Genomic DNA, 18,028 nt, shown 5'->3' with positions numbered 1-18,028 from the left:
AATTACAGTGATCACCAGTCCAAAAATCATAGTTTTGAGAAAAACGCATTTAAAGTTTTGCTAACGATTTATGTAGAGTTATACGAATTATTTAATTACTTGCACGTGTCATCTATTCCTGGGCCATATAATAAATAGTTCCTCAGCCGACATAGCAGCTTCCAAAAAATCGATTTACTGTTCGCTGTCGCTTATCTGCCACTTTTGCTTGCAGCAGCTGCTAGCTACTTGCTCTCGAACGCTCCGGAGCGCCCAAGCGCCCTTTGTTAATTGTTGCATAACCCGAAAAGTATTTGTCGGATTCATTTCAAATTTTCACACAATATTTTTAAGATTTATACTTCAATACTTTAATAAAATGAGAAAAAAAAAACAATTTTTTTTTAATTCTGACTACCCCTAACACCATAAATAAAATATTTCATTAAACATGTACAGATTCATTTCTTACTATTTTTATTCAAAACGCGGCTCTTAACCATTATATGAAAAAAAAATTCATTTAATTTGAAATTTCTAGTTCATATCTTTCTAAAAATGTATTAAATTCACGAGCTAAAACAAAAAAATGCAAAAAATTTATCTTTCAAATTTTATTTACATATTTATTAGCTTGTTTTAAACAAAAAATTTTAAATTTAACTTTTCATAGTTTTTGTAAAAAAAATAAAATTAATAAATAAAAAAAATATAAATATTTTAATCAAAAGGTTAGCATCGTGTGCTTGTATGGTTCAAGGGCGCAATTGGCAAAAGATGGGGCCTTTCGCCTAGAGTTGTTTTTTGGCTATATAATACTATTGCAAAGCCTGTCTTGTTATATGGAGTCATAGTCTGGTGGAGCTCACTAGAGAAGACGACATTGGTGAAGAAGCTGGAGAGAGTTCAGAGGTCGACACTCATTGGAATCAATGTTAAATGTGGTACCCGTAGACATCGCAGGCAAAATTGCCGCTACACCTACCGCAATCAGACTGAGGGGCTCGAGCTATAAACTCAACCTCACTTATGGGCGGGCACTCAAGCATCCTTAGAAGCTTCGAATTCATCCCTCTGTCAACGGATCAGTGTATACCCTCGTTTAGTCCAACCGAAACCTTCTCCACTCATATTCCGTCAAGGGAAGAGTGGACGGGGGGCTACACTTTGGGACAGCGCCTGGTGAACTTGTTCACGGATGGATTGAAGTTGGAAGGAAAGGTTGGTGGGGAAGTCTTTGGCTAGGAGCTTCCAAACAGACTCAAATTCAGGTTACCGGACCACTGCAGTATGTTCCAGGCAGAGGTAACCGCAATCAAGGAGGCAACTGATTGGCTGCTCACATGCGTACTAACAGTCAAGAAAGTAAATATTTACTCTGACAGCCAAGCGGCAACAAGGGCCCTCGGGTCAATAACGGTGCATTCGAAACTGGTCAAGGAATGCTTTACCTCACTTTCGACTGCGTCCGAATTCTTTTACATAAGCCTCATCTGGGTTCCTGGCCACAGCGACATTGCGGGAATCTGTGAGGCATATGAGCTGGCCAGACGAGGGACGTGTGATGAGATTTCCCCGCGAAGGGAGAGAATTGGGATCCCCTGACTACCTGCAGTCTGCTTTTGGAAAGATGGGCATCGCGCCAACTCAGCGGGCGTTGGGCAAGTACACAAACTTGTAAGGTCGCGAAATCCTTCTGGCCACGTGTGAGCCGGGGACGCTCGGGCGAGCTTCTGAGGCTGACAAAATATCAGCTCTCGAATCTCGTGGGTTTTCTCACAGGTCACTATGCGCGAGGAATGCATGCTGTGAGACTTCGAATCACCTCGAGTCCTTTTTGCGCTCGATGTATGGAGGATGAGGTGAAATCATCTCAGTACCTTCTCCTTAGCAGCCCTGCTCTGGCGGGGCTAAGATCCAGGCATCTTGTTTCTGACTTCTTTGCTACGCCTGCTGATATAGCTGACGCTGACATTAAAAATCTGATTAATTTCATCAGCAGCACCAAGCGGTTGACGCAAACGCAGCATAGTCATCGTTCGTAGTCCGCACGCTCCTAACCATCTCAGCATCACCTCCCCCCGCCCTCTCCCTGCATCCCATCGGTCTTTCTCTTTCACCTCACCTCCTTCAAAATGTTATCACAAAGGACGAATCTTTCTTCGTCCAAGGGTGTTCATTCCTTGGGCAACCGTTGGTATGGTTACCAACCTAGCATCGTGGAAATGTTTCTAAATAAGATGAAAGATGTAAGTGAGAGTCAAAATGTTACTTGTTGTTGTTATGTAAGGGAACAAATCAAGAAACGTGAGGAAGAGATGTGAGAATGTAAGTATGTGGGATAAGGAGAGAATGAGTAAGGAAGTGTGTGTTGTTGATAGTGGGAGCATGTGTATATGGCTATACTTTATATTCGATATATTTACTTATTATTTAGTTGTTTTTTATTGTTATTTAGTATATCGTATTTTTACCGATTTTTTAAGTTCATCGTTACATTGTACGATTCTCTTACTCACCAAACCAATTTCTGACATTATTCTAAACATTAGGCTACTATTTAAAATTTCCCTTTACACTTAGTGCTCACGAGCACAACCACTACTCACGTTCAGTTGACGCTTGCGTTGATTAGCGCAAACTACTATACGACGATACAGTATTCAATATTTTTTCCGATGTGCAAAATGAATTCCCATGAACGCCTTGGTTTCATGTGCGATTTTGCATCGATACTTGCAAGTGCATAAATATGCGTGGTCATGAGTTTCCTGTTACACTTGGATGTATGCATGTATTGTCAGTCATGTTGAAAGCGTACTCTAAGTACATACATACTCCATGTCGCAAGACATAATAACAGGCACATAGCCGCATTACATTGGTGGAAGATTTATGAGCTATCAAATAAAAATAAATAAAGACGCAAATGAGCTCTCCCCGAAGCTCAGGTAAAACTCAAGCTATACTCGGTTCCCCTAATCTCTCTAAGCTAATCAGAGACAGACAAAGTTTTTAAAATGATCTTAATATTGGTATACTTTGCATCATCCACAACTATTTTTTTATAATATTTTCAATGTAGAGGTGCGACAACTCCACAGTTTTATTAAAGTGTAGATAAGCAAAAACTGATCAATGACTTTGCAATTAAAAAAAAAGTATTGTAGTTCATCAAATCACATGACCTAGACTACCAATTATTAAGATTATTATTAATAAATTTATTGATATTTTTGGAAAAAAAAAAGAAAATGTTAATAAAAGATTGAAAAAATTGTAATCACTTCAGTAAATTTCCTATTTCTTCAGCGTAACTGACCAAGTAGAGATGAGCAAAGCAAGCGGTTTTCTATAGGGGTTTTCAATAAGGGCGGGTAGAAGTTGAAATGGAATAAAATGGAGTTTGCTGTGTGGCACATAGCGCCGTCCTGCTGGAACCACATGTCGTCTAGGTCATGTCGTCAATATGGGCCATAAGAAATTGGAAGGGCCACCACGTCTACCGAAAAATGGGCGCAGTGCGCGCAACGTTTGCGTTAATGAACACTCATTTTGGTAATAAAGTTTTATCATTTGAACGTGCTGTTCAATCGTGTAACTTGCCATGATGATTTGAAAGAACCCATAAGTGGGCATAACTTGATTTTTATATACGAGGTGTGTTCACAAAAAAAGAGATGACTTTTTATTTTTCGCAAAAATAATTTATATTTATCGAAATAATATACCTACTTATACGCTTGTGACAGCTCTTTTTCCACTCCTCGTAGCTATTGTATGTACACATTTTTCGTATGGCCTTGAAGTTCTCCAGCGTTGCTGCCCTTATCTCATGATCTTTCATAGGCTTTTTGATTTTTGGCAACAGGAAATCACAGAGGAAAAAATCGGGTAAGTAAGAACGGAAACACGACGGTGTTTAAGACCAAAAAATTACAGATTCTTTTGATAGCAAAAAACCGACAAGTAAAGCAAAATACTTTTCATTTCCAATAAACAAAAAATATATAACAAGTGGCGCAAAATTAATCGCTCCATCGGATGATTTATAATTTTTGCAAATCGCGTCATACGTCAATCTTATTTGACACTTGTGAACTAGACAGCTGGGGTATACAAGCTAAGGGGCGCTTAAAGGTCAAAATAAAGATTTCCGTCACTCAAAATCAGTTTGTTTGTGTTAAGTAAAAAAGTTATTCAAAACAAACTGATTACTAATTTTGCACCACCTTGTATATACAGGGTTGCTGATGAATTTTGCTACATTAAGAAACTCAAATAACTTTTTTTTTGTGTATGGAATTCATTTATTTTTTTTTCAAGTTGAAGGTCATTAAATTTTATTAAATGTAGCTTAACTAGTTTTAAAAATAATTGAATTTAAATGCCCCCCATGCTCGTTGACACAAGTGCGGCATCTTAGTAAAAAGTTGTTCATTGCTGCTTTGAGAGTTGCGACAGGAATAGCCGCAATTGTTGCCCGAATGGATTGTTTTAGTTCATCCAAATTTGTTGGCTTTGTTTTATAAACTTCTTGTTTACATAAACCCCACAAGAAAAAGTCAGGTGCAGTAAGGTCAGGCGACCTGGGGGGCCAACGAAATTCGGAGTTTCTTGAAATCAGTTTATTGGGAAATTTCCGTCGCAACTCTGTCATAACAGTCTGGGCTATGTGAGACGTTGCCCCATCTTGTTGAAACCACACAGAGTTGAAAGGAATTCTCTTTCGGCGTAGTTCTGGATAGAAAAATTCTTTCAGCATTTTCAAATAACGGTCTCCAGTAACAGTAACGGTGTAACCATTTTCTTCAAAAAAATAAGGCCCGACAATACAGCGTGAAGAAACCGCACACCACACTGTCACGCGAAGAGGATGCAATTCCGTCTCGTGGAGTATCTGTGGGTTAGAAGTACTCCATATTCGACAATTTCGTTTGTTCACATTGCCGTTTAAATCGAAATGGGCCTCATCAGACATGAAAAGGCAGTTTAACATGTTTTGGTCTTCTTCCACCATTTGCAGGATCTTCCAAAAAAAAAATAAATTAAAACAAAAATAAATAAAGAAATTAAATAAAAAATAAAGAAATTAAATAAAAAAATAAAGAAATTAAAAAAATAAAATCATTAACCAAAAATAGAAAAATAAAATCAAATGGAAAATCCAAAATAAAATATGAAGAAATTAAATAAAAAATAAAAAATAAAGAAATTAAAAAACTGATATCATTAACCAAAAATACAAAAATAGAAAAAATAGAAAAAATAAAATCAAACGGAAAATCCAAAATAACTGATAATGTTAATAATGTACATTAAAGAAATGCGTAAGTAATAATATAACAAAAAAAGTGAATAAAATAAAAATTTAATGTAAATATAGGACTATGAATAAGTTCGTGCGGTTTTTTTCGAAATTTGAAACTTTATTGACGTAAAATGGTTACAAATTTAATATTCAAAATATTGTCCATCGCTTACTACTACTTTTTCCCATCTTTCTGGCAATTCACGGATTCCCTTTGTGAAAAATTCGGTCGGTTTTGCCGCAATCCACGAATCGATCCATTTTTTGACTTCATCGTAATTACGGAAGTGCTGGTCAGCCAGGCCATGTTGCATCGATCGGAAGAGATAGTAATCGGATGGCGCAAGGTCTGGACTATACAGCGGGTGGGGTAGGACATCCCATTTGAGCGTTTCTAAGTATGTTTTGACCACTTGTGCAACATGTGGCCGAGCATTGTCATGTTGCAAAATAACTTTGTCGTGTCTATCGGCGTATTGCGGCCGTTTTTCTCGCAGTGCTCGGCTCAAACGCATCAATTGTCGTCGGTAGACATCCCCCGTAATCGTTTCATTCGGTTTCAGTAGCTCATAATACACAACACCCAGCTGGTCCCACCAGATACACAGCATAACCTTCAGGCCATGAATATTCTGCGCCGACGTCGATGTTGAAGCATGGCCAGGGTATCCATACGTTGCCCGACGTTTTGGATTGTCGTAATGGACCCACTTTTCATCGCCAGTCACAATTCGATGCAAAAAACCCTTTCTTTTGTGCCGTTGAAGCAGTTGTTCGCATGCCATAAAACGGCGTTCAACGTCTCTTGGCTTCAATTCATACGGCACCCAATGGCCTACCTTTCGGATCATTCCCATGGCTTTTAAACGTTTGGAAATGGTTGATTGATCAACTCCCAAAGTTTTTGCAACCTCTTCTTGCGTTTGAGCCGGATCTTGATCGAGCAATTCCTCCAATTCGGTATCCATGAACTTTGGCGGCGCACCCTCGCGTTCTTCGTCTTCCAAGCCAAAATCACCACTTTTAAAGCGTGCAAACCACTTCTGGCACGTTCGCTCAGATAGAGCATGCTCACCATAAACTTCCACCAAGATACGATGACTTTCGGCTGCTTTTTTCTTCATATTAAAATAATGAAGAAGAATTCCCCGCAAAAACACATTATTTGGCACGAAATTCGACATTTTCAAGTGTGGTAAAAATATTGTTGTTTACGCTTCAAATAAAAAACTTATACTGACGTTTGTGCCTTACGACAGTAGCTCTCCAATGAATGTTTGGAAATGTGGATCGATGGAATAATAATCAAGTTACGCCATCTGTTGTAAAACCGCACGAACTTATTATTATATATTCGTAGCCTTTTTTTGGGTTAAACTTCGTATGTATAGTAAGTATAAGAGGCTGTTCCCACTGAGCTTTAACTGCAGTTTACTTTAATTTTAACTTTTATTTTATTTAAGTACCCAAAATTTCTAAGCTATTATTTTTTGTAGCAAACCAAAATAAACTTTCTTTCACTTTGTTGATCTAACATAAAATATTATTATTGTATATTATTGTAATAGTAACGGCTTTATTAAAAATGTAAACATTTTTTCAAGTCAATTTGCGGCGCAACAAACGTCTGATCATTAAATGAGTTTCGTGCGGTAGAATGGGGGTTTAGCACAGAAGAGGTTTTTTTATTTTTAGCATAAATATAATCCATTGCAAAGTTATAAACCACTTTCCATTTTGACAATTTTTGACAATGGCGTGCGCAACACCGTCGGGGCATAAAATAATCAAAAATCAACGAGAAATTTTAGCCACTACAAACTTATATTTTTTTATGCTAGAATTTGATGAGGTATAAAACTGCTTACCCAAATTTTTTTTTTTTTTTTTTTTTTGTTCTGTTTCTGATACTAGAATTTCATGGGCTATAAAACTGCGTACCCAATTTTTATTTTTGAATCTGATTAAAAAGTTTAAAATTTTGAACAAAATGTGTCGAATTTTTACAAATGTGTTATAATTATATATGTAATTGTATTATGTGGGGATTGTAAAATTTTACAATGTGGTATTTATATTTTCTGTAAAAAATTAAATATTTTCTTTTCAATATTTAAAAATGGGAAAAATGAAATGGAAAAAAACAAACCAAAATTTGCTAATTACCCTTTTTGTATTGTATTCTCAGAGAATTCTGCTGGCCAACTACAGTCACAAAACCAAAACTGTGTATGGACAAAAGTCAGCTTTTTGAGTTGATTACGTTGGCACGAAAAATCCTGGTATTACTGCAACACAACAGTGCTCTTAGCTGCAGTTGAATTTTTGCTATAAATTGGCTATTAGATATGATAATTCTTTTTGAAAATCGTCGAAACTGTTGATTGTATATATATATGTAATTGCCGGTATACCCTTTTTGGGTGTTTGGCCGAACTCCTCCTCCTATTAGTGGTGTGCGTCTTTGATGTTGTTCTACAAATGGAGGGACCTACAGTTTCAAGCCGACTCCGAACGGCAGATATTTTTATGGAGAGGGGCGACCGCTATTATAAAAATATTTTTCTTTATTTTGATGTTTCACCGAGATACGAACCTGCGTTCTCTCTGTGAATTCCGAATTGTAGTCAAGCACCAACCCATTGGGCTACGGCGGCCGCAAGACAATTGTTGATTGAGTAACAGGAAATTTACGTGAGCAAAGTCTTTACGATATAATTATTCACATTTTGTTTTTTTGGCAATCTTTTTTTTATAATTTCTTTTATGTGTTCCCCAAAGGCTTAACACTTTTTCAATTTCCTTTAGCAACTTCTGTAAACATTTGCATATTTCCGTGAACCCATCAACAAACAAACAAAAAATCATCAAATCACTCAAATCGTAATGTTTCCATTTTGCCAGTGAGAAATGGCAAGTTTCATAAATAAGCAAATGATCAACTGATCAACTGAGTTGCTCACGTACTTTTTTATATCTGTTCATATTTATTTAGTATATTTATTTTTAAGGCATTTTGCATTATTTACTCGCAAATTTTTACAAACCATTTTTATACGTATTTATTTACTTACATTCTGATATTTGCATTTCGGTTGGTAGGGGCAGAAGGGCGATGTCAAAGGGCGACGCCGTTATTTGACTTGCCTTATATGCATAAATATTTATCTTTCCTTTATATAAGTACAAATATATGTATATATTTTATATGTAAATATATCATATGTGTACCTGCATATATTATTCCAAACACTAACACATTTACACAGGTTTGTCATACTATTTCTCCTGTAGGTCACTTTGATAAGCAAATAGACAAGTGGAGTCATGCAAGCAGAAAACACTCATTCACATCGCTCGCATATGGAAAGTCACTAGAAAATACCCATATGGGAGAGTACCGCTCATTCTGTGTTTCCTGTTTAGCAGCACTGCAAGCATTGCAGCAGCACATGAATGTGAATATGAGTCACAGAGTTATAGAGTTATACATAGAAGAAGCTATTATTCAGCACTCAAGTGAATGAGTTTTGCAGTTTTGCGCTAAAATAAATTTGAATATGAAAGCAATAGATATGATAAAACTTTTTTTTTCAAAATGTTGCGCGCGTTGCTTAGCAAAATGCTGTTACAATCTGCGTGCATTCGTAAGTAAGTACTATTTTTAGAGCAAAAAACGTATATTATGTATATTAGGGTGCATCACCCTCTAAAAAAAAAATAAAAAATGAGTTTCCATCGGAATTATCGAATTATTTATATTTTAAAAATTCAAAAATTGCCAAATATGTTTCTGAAAAATATTATATTAAGATTACCTTGAGTTGCAGCGATGCGAAAATAAATAAAAAAAATATTAAATAAAAAAATATATAAATATTTTTCCCAAAAAATCACCGCGGAAGATAGAAAAGTTTACGTTCCAACCACAATCGGTCCTACGTTACTGCACCGACCCGGATTTATGTATATCCGCCCAATCACTGCCACTCCAGCAGCATTTCCCCTACATGTATGGGGAATATTTATGCTGCTACAACAACAACATAGATCCCAAAATCAAAATGATGATATTTAACAAACAAACAAAAATTGGCGCGTAAATTCGTTAATTTCCCAAGAAGTGAAAAGTGTGATCAAATACGTTTCTTAGAAGTCTAATCGGTCAAAAGTTGGTTGCATTATTCAAGTTATCCTTACACCCATTTTCCAAAAAAGTCCAAAATAGGAACTAGAATCTTATTATTTTATTTTATGTGCGGACCCTCTAAGCTCAATATCTCCTATTAGCTGAAGTTATTTTTTGAAGGAAATGTTAAAAAAAAATTTGTTTTCCATTTTTGAAAGTACCTTCAAAACGGTATAGCTCACATTATCATAATTTTTTTTCCGAAAGCTATTTTGGCAGAAGTCTTAAAATATTGTTTGGGGGGAAAGAAATACATACATTATTTTGCCGGTAGATGGCTGTAGTGATCGATTTCTCGTCTACATAGTATCGATCAAACAACTTAAAGTTGATACTCTTTGTCTAGGTGACATTTCACACTAAAAAAATTCGTTTGGGACACCCTATTGTATATGCATGTGTATGCACAAATTTAAACTCAATTTCTTTTCAACTCACTTTCATGCCGCACCCAAAAATATTAAAAAACATATATGTATATAAATGTGTGAAAAATATTTAAATAAGCAACAGCAAAAGCGAATTCAGTGTCTTGATAACATTTTTCTTTCCTTTTTACCGTGCTTATGCATACGAAATTTATGCAGTCCAAACCTCGCAGATTGCTTATTGTACAGGGTGGCTGATGAAAGCCGCTACCAAAAAAAAATTGAATAACTTTTTTTCTTTTTAAGTTATCTGTTCCATTTTTGTTTTAATTTGCAGATTGATCTTTAAAATTTAATATATTAAAATGGATAACTGGGACACGCAAACAAGAATTTAGATAGTCCGCCGCTATCACGCACTGGAGTCCGTAGTTTTGGTACAGAGAGAGTACAGGCGGATGTTTGGCGGCGATCCCCCGAGCAGATGGACCATAATGAGACTGGTGAATAATTTTGCTGAGCAAGGAACAGTCGCAAGAAGGCCTTATCATCGAAACCCACCAGTTCGGACGGAGGAAACGATCGCTGCTGTAGCTGCAGCTATGCAAAGCAATCCAAGGGTTTCAACAAGAAGCTTATCTGCTCAACTTGGTGTCAGCCGACAGTCTTTGCAAACAATAATGCACAAAGATTTAGACTTATTTCCCTACAAAATTCAAATGGTTAACAAACTGAATGCAGCAGACTTGCCGATTCGCTTGGAATTTTGCCAGAAGATCCTGCAAATGGTGGAAGAAGACCAAAACATGTTAAACTGCCTTTTCATGTCTGATGAGGCCCATTTCGATTTAAGGGGGTAGTATGGTATTTTTTTTTTCATTTTTTTTTTTTTTTTTTTTTTAAATTATTATATAACATCTTAAGATTATTGTGTGAAAGTTTGAAGTGCATTAGAGTAAAATTGACAAAGACACAAAGGATTAAGTATCTACCTCTCCAACCGGATTTCACGCTGTAAAAATCTTCACAAATCTTTAAACGCGTTTTTCTCACACTTGCTTTTTTTACGGTCGGTGTCCACTGTAGATTCATATCTACTGCACCGATTCTTTTCAAATTTGGTTTTTTTGTTTCTTTACTTTATTCACGAGGTAATGACGTCGAGTTTTTTTTTTTTTTTTAATTTTGTCATATTTTAAAACAACAAAGTTTTCAAGTTTTTTTTATGAAAAATCGGTGTTTTGACTTCAAAGCGCTTTAAAAAATTTAAAAAAAAAAAAAAAATCGACGTTGTTACCTGCGAAACTTTATTAGCTGATGAAATCAATTTGGTTTTTTGATTTTAGTTGATCCAGTAATGAGTTCTGAGGGACACCGCAATAAAACTTTTTTATGAGACGTCCGCGAAGATTCGCTGCCACCAACTCATTTCTTCATAAAAATCAATGAAAATTTCACACAATATTCTTTAAATATGACTTTATAATGAAGTAATTTTAAAATTTTGAATAAATCAACTGTGTCGACAAAAAAAATTTCGAAAAATATGCTTATTTTACACCGAATTAACCATACTACCCCCTTAAACGGTAATGTGATCAAACAAAATTGTCGAATATGGAGTACTTCTAACCCACAGATACTCCACGAGACGGAATTGCATCCTCTTCGCGTGACAGTGTGGTGTGCGGTTTCTTCACGCTGTATTGTCGGGCCTTATTTTTTTGAAGAAAATGGTCACACCGTTACGGTTACTGGAGACCGTTATTTGAAAATGCTGAAAGAATTTTTCTATCCAGAACTACGCCGAAAGAGAATTCCTTTCAACTCTGTGTGGTTTCAACAAGATGGGGCAACGTCTCACATAGCCCAGACTGTTATGACAGAGTTGCGACGAAAATTTCCCAATAAACTGATTTCAAGAAACTCCGAATTTCGTTGGCCCCCCAGGTCGCCTGACCTTACTGCACCTGACTTTTTCTTGTGGGGTTTATGTAAACAAGAAGTTTATAAAACAAAGCCAACAAATTTGGATGAACTAAAACAATCCATTCGGGCAACAATTGCGGCTATTCCTGTCGCAACTCTCAAAGCAGCAATGAACAACTTTTTACTAAGATGCCGCACTTGTGTCAACGAGCATGGGGGGCATTTAAATTCAATTATTTTTAAAACTAGTTAAGCTACATTTAATAAAATTTAATGACCTTCAACTTGAAAAAAAAATAGATGAATTCCATACACTAAAAAAAAAGTTATTTGAGTTTCTTAATGTAGCAAAATTCATCAGCAACCCTGTATGTGTTTGTAAGTATGTATTACCTAAATTCCATTTACACCCACCACAATCCATAACCGTTCATTAAAATTTTGTGTTCATTTATTTATTTATTATTTTATTTTATTTTATTTTTTCAAGTTCACTGTCACCTATCTTCCTATACGTCATTATTGCTGAAAAGTGCTTAAATGCGACTCTGAGACAACGAAAACGAGCAGACTTGCATACATTCGCGCTGCTAAGTTGGCAGATAAGCCAAAAGGACATATACATACATACTCTGGAGGTCGGCCGGTCAAAGGCGCGCGTGCTTGACGGCTTGTTTGCGTGTGTAAAAAATTTTAAATTCTCCACTCCTCCTCCCCAATTTCTATCTCTAATTCTCTCTTATTTAACATCGTACGACACGCGGTCCAAGTTGCCAAAAGCACAGTGGTTCAGATAGAAATCAAAATTTGAGAAGTGTAAAGGATAACATGAAATTTGTACACTTAATCAATCCAAGTTAAGCAGAAGATTTGATCACTCCAAAAACTTTGATAACAATAGCAATAACTTACTTTTGGGTCTCAGTACCAACTAAACAGTGGCTTAGAAAGTAGATGAAAAGCAAGCCAACAAGCTTGCACTCTACCTTAGCCTTAAATTACCGGATTGTTGGGCTATCTTCTACCCAATGCCACCTTGGCAAGCCTTTTATTGACTCGTTAGTTTCACAGTTCGGCCTGTCAACTGCAAAAACCCGTTATATTTTCTACACTTTTCTCCAATAATTTACCTAAAAACGATAGCTTATTAATAATAATCTATTTTTAGTTCACTCTAAGCACACTGTTTAAGCACAAAGGATGAGCAGGACGTGTAAATCGTTAAGATATATTTATCTATATGCATACATACACATCTAAGTATATGCACAAACACGCGTATGCTACACGAAACATTTAGTCGCGCCAATTGTCGGCTATATACGAAATCAATGCCAGCTGCCACATGAACTATGGCATACACATACACATATGCCAATGTGAGTGTTTGCATTTTTACAACGAATGCCGCTTATTTGCACATTTGTCCTATTCGACCTAAATTCGTCCTTGACAAGGTAAGGCCGAAGATGAATTTTATAATAATGAAGCTGGAATATAAAAAGCAAACGAAGAGGAAACAAAAGAGTAAAATGAAAGAAGAAAAAGGAAGATTCACAGGAAGATGTGATGTAGTCGTAATTTAGCAGTCGATGTGGCATGCGATGGCAAAACGGAAGAGCGCCTATGAAACGGAAATGGAAAGCAAGAATGCAAGAGCTTAAGGTGCGATCAGGTAGAAGCAATACATTTTGATGACAAAATTGTTTGCCTCTCCGTGTGAACACACAGAAAATGTTTTATTATATTTTATATAACAATTTTAGGCAATCATTTTGGAAAAGAAAATTTGCCTAGTTTTACTGCAATTATTCGGGGCAAACCACAGTTGGGAAAGGTAGGGTAAAATTTGCTAGAGTTATACTAGCAGGTTTTTCTTCTTCTGCTAAAGTACCGTCGAGTCACTCGTATGCTTTTCTGTAACAATCTTGGCGTATTGGATGCAAGATAAAAAAATGTTCGCGGAATGCAAAAGAAGGGCGGTGCAATCAAATATGAAATGATGTTACTTTTTTTAATATTTTCAAATTTAAGTCTAGTACACTTCTCATTTTTGCCATAAATTTTATTTATGCCAACAGAAAACTAGAAAAAAGCAAAGCAAGAATAACGGACTTCATTTTATATACATTAGGAAATATTTTTTTCCACCTACTTTTTTCAATTTAAACCTGAACTATGAGCAGAGTGTTTGAGTGTTTGGGAGTAGCACTTATATAGAGGGGGCTATCGCAACATGACTCTTATTATTGCTTGCAACCTATTTTCGTCTTCCACCTTTCAGTTCTTGGTAAATATTCTTAAAATTATTTAAAAGGTAAAATTTCACATTATTTTCTGTATAATGAACTAATGTGTTGCAGTCTCAAACCCGAGTCCCAAAAAAAATGCAGCCATCAATTCTTCAACAGCACCTTATTAGAGCCATTACGTGGAATTCTGCTTCAACTCAGTTTAATATGTAGCATAAATTTATGAATTCAATTGAATCCTTGCTACACAGTTTCAAAATCTCACTTTTGCTGAAATGAATTGAGTATTTTATACACCTATCTTGGGGTGTATTCAGACCTTCCAAGCTAATCATAGTGTTTATTTCAAGTATTCGTAAATGATACTCCAACCATTTTCCAAATTCTTTCTCAAACGTCTATTACCCAGAAAAAGTTTATCGAATCAGACAACAATGTCTGCGGACATCACCTCAATAACCGCTGATCATCTTCAATTGAGTCTTTATCTTATATGAATAGACTATAGCACTTAGTAGTCATTGTTTTTTCTATGCAAGTGTCCGTCCGCATAAATAGTTGTGCACTTTTCCATATGGATCTGTGGAAGCACTTTTTGCTTCCTTTGTGAGGAACCTTGTTATGGTGCGAAACTCAGCTATCTTCCCAGTTGCCGTGTTTATTCAGCGATATCTTAGAGATTAGTGAGCCGAATTAACAGACATTTTTTTTTGTTAGTTAGTTCACTGAATTTTTAGTTATATTTACTTAATACTATGTAAAAACGATGGCTTCTTCTTTCTCCACACTTGAATTCTGCAAACATATTAAGCGATTCTCGTGCAAAAAAAAATAAAAATCTCATAACATAGACAAACTTTTTTTTAATTTTTTGGCAACTTTTATTCATCGCATGAAATTTTTGTGACAAAAGACCGATAGTGAAATTTTCCAAGGAATATTTTTGTGAAATCTTTTATTCCTCCAACTCCTTTTCTTAACAGAAAATTTTAGAAATCATGACAAAGCTAATACTTTTTTAATTTTTAGCCGATTTTTATTCACACTTTTTATAAGAACCGTCTAACCAACTCACTCACATTTTAATAGAACATAAAAAAATATAACAAAGTATGGAGTTTTTGTGAGAGAACTCCCATAATGAAACCCTCTAACTCACTTTTTAACAGGGCATTTAAGATGATTTTCAAATAAAATGCCAAAAAAATCCACAATGAGCGACAACAATGGGTTAAAATGTTTTATATGAAAATTGATTTGGAAATTTTATTTATATGTCCGACCATTATTTTTGACTCAAATTGGTACTTTAAACAATATTTCTAATTTTTCAAAACAACCTTGGTCCCAAATATAAAAATTTAATTAGACCATCAAAAAAATGTTTATGCATAAGTATGTGTTAACGTTTCCTACTGCCTGAGTTGAAAAAGTAGAAAAACGAAGTTGGAGTAAATTCTTAGTGAAACTCTTTCTTATATGCTGCAGATTAGATGTAGGTATTCTGCACTTGGAGAAACGCTTTACCTTCTACATTACAAATCAAGTTGCCTCCTGAGGAAGGCGCGCATACTCTTTATTGTTGTTGTTGTAGCAGCATAAACATTTCCCATACACATACGGAGATGCTGCTGAAGTGACAGTCCTTGGCCGGATATAAATGCGGATCGTTCCGGTTACGTAGAATCGACTGTCGTGGGAACGATTTGGGTTTGGTAGATTTAATCGACTGTCGACAAAGGATATTTTTTTAAACCACGCACACGAACTTTTTTAATCCAAACTGCACTATATGAGGCAAAATAGTTTCCCTCGACCTTTTGTATTGTCTCAGTAATAATTTTTATTAAGATCGATTTCTTTTTTAATAAAAAATACTAGTAGTTGGTTGAAATTTAGTATGTTTTGACAGCTGGCGAATAAAAACAGTATAGCGGAAAAAGGTCAACTTTCACAAGGTAAACAGACCACAAGTAGTATCAGATGTCAATAACCTACAAACCCCTTTGGTGATACAAAAACTTAAAATGGTTGAAGTACCTCTCTGGCACTTACCTCAAACTTACTTTAGTAAAATATTTTAATTAATATTTTACATGCAATTACTATGCAAAATTCTTCAATTTGACAGTCTTGCTGCAAACACTATTCTTGGCCCATCGTCTGACGACTCCTTAAGCCTTGCATGATTGGTGATCGAAGGCGATTTGCGCACATTATTGTGCTAGTTGTTGTGTTATTGACTACCCTAAATAGAGTGTCGTGGCAAACGTAATATTATAGGTCGTCCTTCACAGACGACACCCGAGGAGCATATGGATGGACTCACGTAAGTGGTGTAGGCGGATTGCGTTAGCATTTGCGTGAATGAAAGCTGTCGTATGATACAACAACAGAGTGCTCGCGAAGCTTACAAATGCTTGCTGCAAATGCTTCTCCTTTGTTGTCCTTTGTTTGATGGCACACATACGAATACATATACATACATACTTTTGCACATTTATGAATATGCATACACATGGGATTTGCATGTATTAAGTGGCCATGACAGCAGCGGCACGTGTCTGCTGTTTTACCCCCCACCTACCCTATGTCTGTCTACGGCCAGACAGCCGTTACATTTGTTGATTTTATTTGTGGGATCCATTTCTTTGTATTGCCTTAAATACCAAAATACTTACAGCACAAATTGAAAATATATTGCATGCAGCGGTCTTCGTTCAGAATTTGTATTTTTTAATGTGTTTTTTGCTTGTGGATTTTTGCTTGCTGTTGCTATTGTTTTTTTTCTCTATTTTTATTTTGTTGCTTCTGGAATGTGTTTCCGTCTCACAGTTACGCTAACAACTTTATTAGTGAATTCGTCGTTTATTTATTTTTGTTTCTTGTATTTTTTCACACGTAATTACACATCCACTTTGCCTTTACTTTTTGACTTTTCGCAAAACTTCCGCAAGTTTTATTATTTGCTTCTTTTGCCTTTCCAAAAAAACTTTGCTTTCTTTCTTGGTATTTTTGCATAAAATTGCAATGGCGCACAAGTCTTCTCAGGCTGTTAAGAAAATCGTGTCGCTCGCACAAGAATTCACAATTTATTATTATATATGTATAAGCATATAAAGATGCATGTATGTATGAAAATTTTTTAACACTTTTTTATCATTTATTTATAAATTTTTATCTATGGCAAAAACAAGCCCTGTCAAAATACTCTCCAATAAAATATGTACGTGACCAAAATATTTATTTATTTATTTGTATGTATGTATTATATTTAGTGTTTAGTCGCACGAGTTACATATTCAATTTCAAATATAAATTCACATTGTAAAACAGACGAAATTGATGAGTTTGTAAATAAAATAATGAACAATAAGTAAAAGTAATTGGAAACGCATTTCCTGTTTTGCAACAGTTTGACTTACCTGAAAAAGCGTGGGACAGGAAATGCGGAATAAGGTATTGACAACAATTTGTAAAATTAAATATTAAATGCAGAATAAGCAAATACATATGTACGTTAGTTTAAGTCTAAATGTAATAATTGAAATTATAATAAATCAGTTGTTGAGAAGCCCTTCAAGCAAAAAGTTGTCTTTGTTCTTTCATTTATTTTTTTTTCTCAGCCGCTTGAGCAAAATACAAAATTGGCGCAGTCGGTAGGATCCTTTAAAAAGTAAAAGGATCCAGTGAACGAATTACGTGCGGTGAATAAACAAAATTTTTATAACACCCAAACCCTAATCCTGCGAATCCGTAGCCAACTCAGGAGTTGACCGGACCCTCCAGGGTATAACTTAATATACGTATAATTAAACTAACATAAAAAGGTGCAGTGCAGTGAACACTTATTAAAGTAGACACCACTAACATAAAAAGTGCAGTGCAGTGAACACTTATTAAAGTAGACACCACTAACATAAAAAGTGCAGTGCAGTGAACACTTATTAAAGTAGACACCACTAACATAAAAAGTGCAGTGCAGTGAACACTTATTAAA

General features: G+C 35.5%; 1 protein-coding gene across 2 annotated transcripts in view; it reads right to left on the bottom strand.

Moving 5' to 3' along the window:
• Positions 1–17,685, bottom strand: part of LOC128869647 (GATA zinc finger domain-containing protein 8) — a 93,728-nt gene extending 76,043 nt beyond the window's left edge. Inside the window, exon 1 of one of the 2 annotated variants that reach the window (XM_054112229.1) lies at positions 17,454–17,685. The gene's annotated coding sequence lies outside the window, so the exon portion shown is untranslated. Of the gene's footprint in view, positions 1–16,709; positions 17,326–17,453 lie in introns of those variants that run through there. The other variant, XM_054112220.1, reaches the window with a different exon arrangement.
• Between the last annotated feature and the right edge of the window lie 343 nt (positions 17,686–18,028).

Source organism: Anastrepha ludens, chromosome 2, assembly GCF_028408465.1.
Source record: "Anastrepha ludens isolate Willacy chromosome 2, idAnaLude1.1, whole genome shotgun sequence".
Taxonomy (NCBI): Eukaryota; Metazoa; Arthropoda; class Insecta; order Diptera; family Tephritidae; genus Anastrepha; species Anastrepha ludens.
Note: the sequence above shows the minus strand (reverse complement) of the source record. Positions and strands in the feature narration are given on the sequence as shown.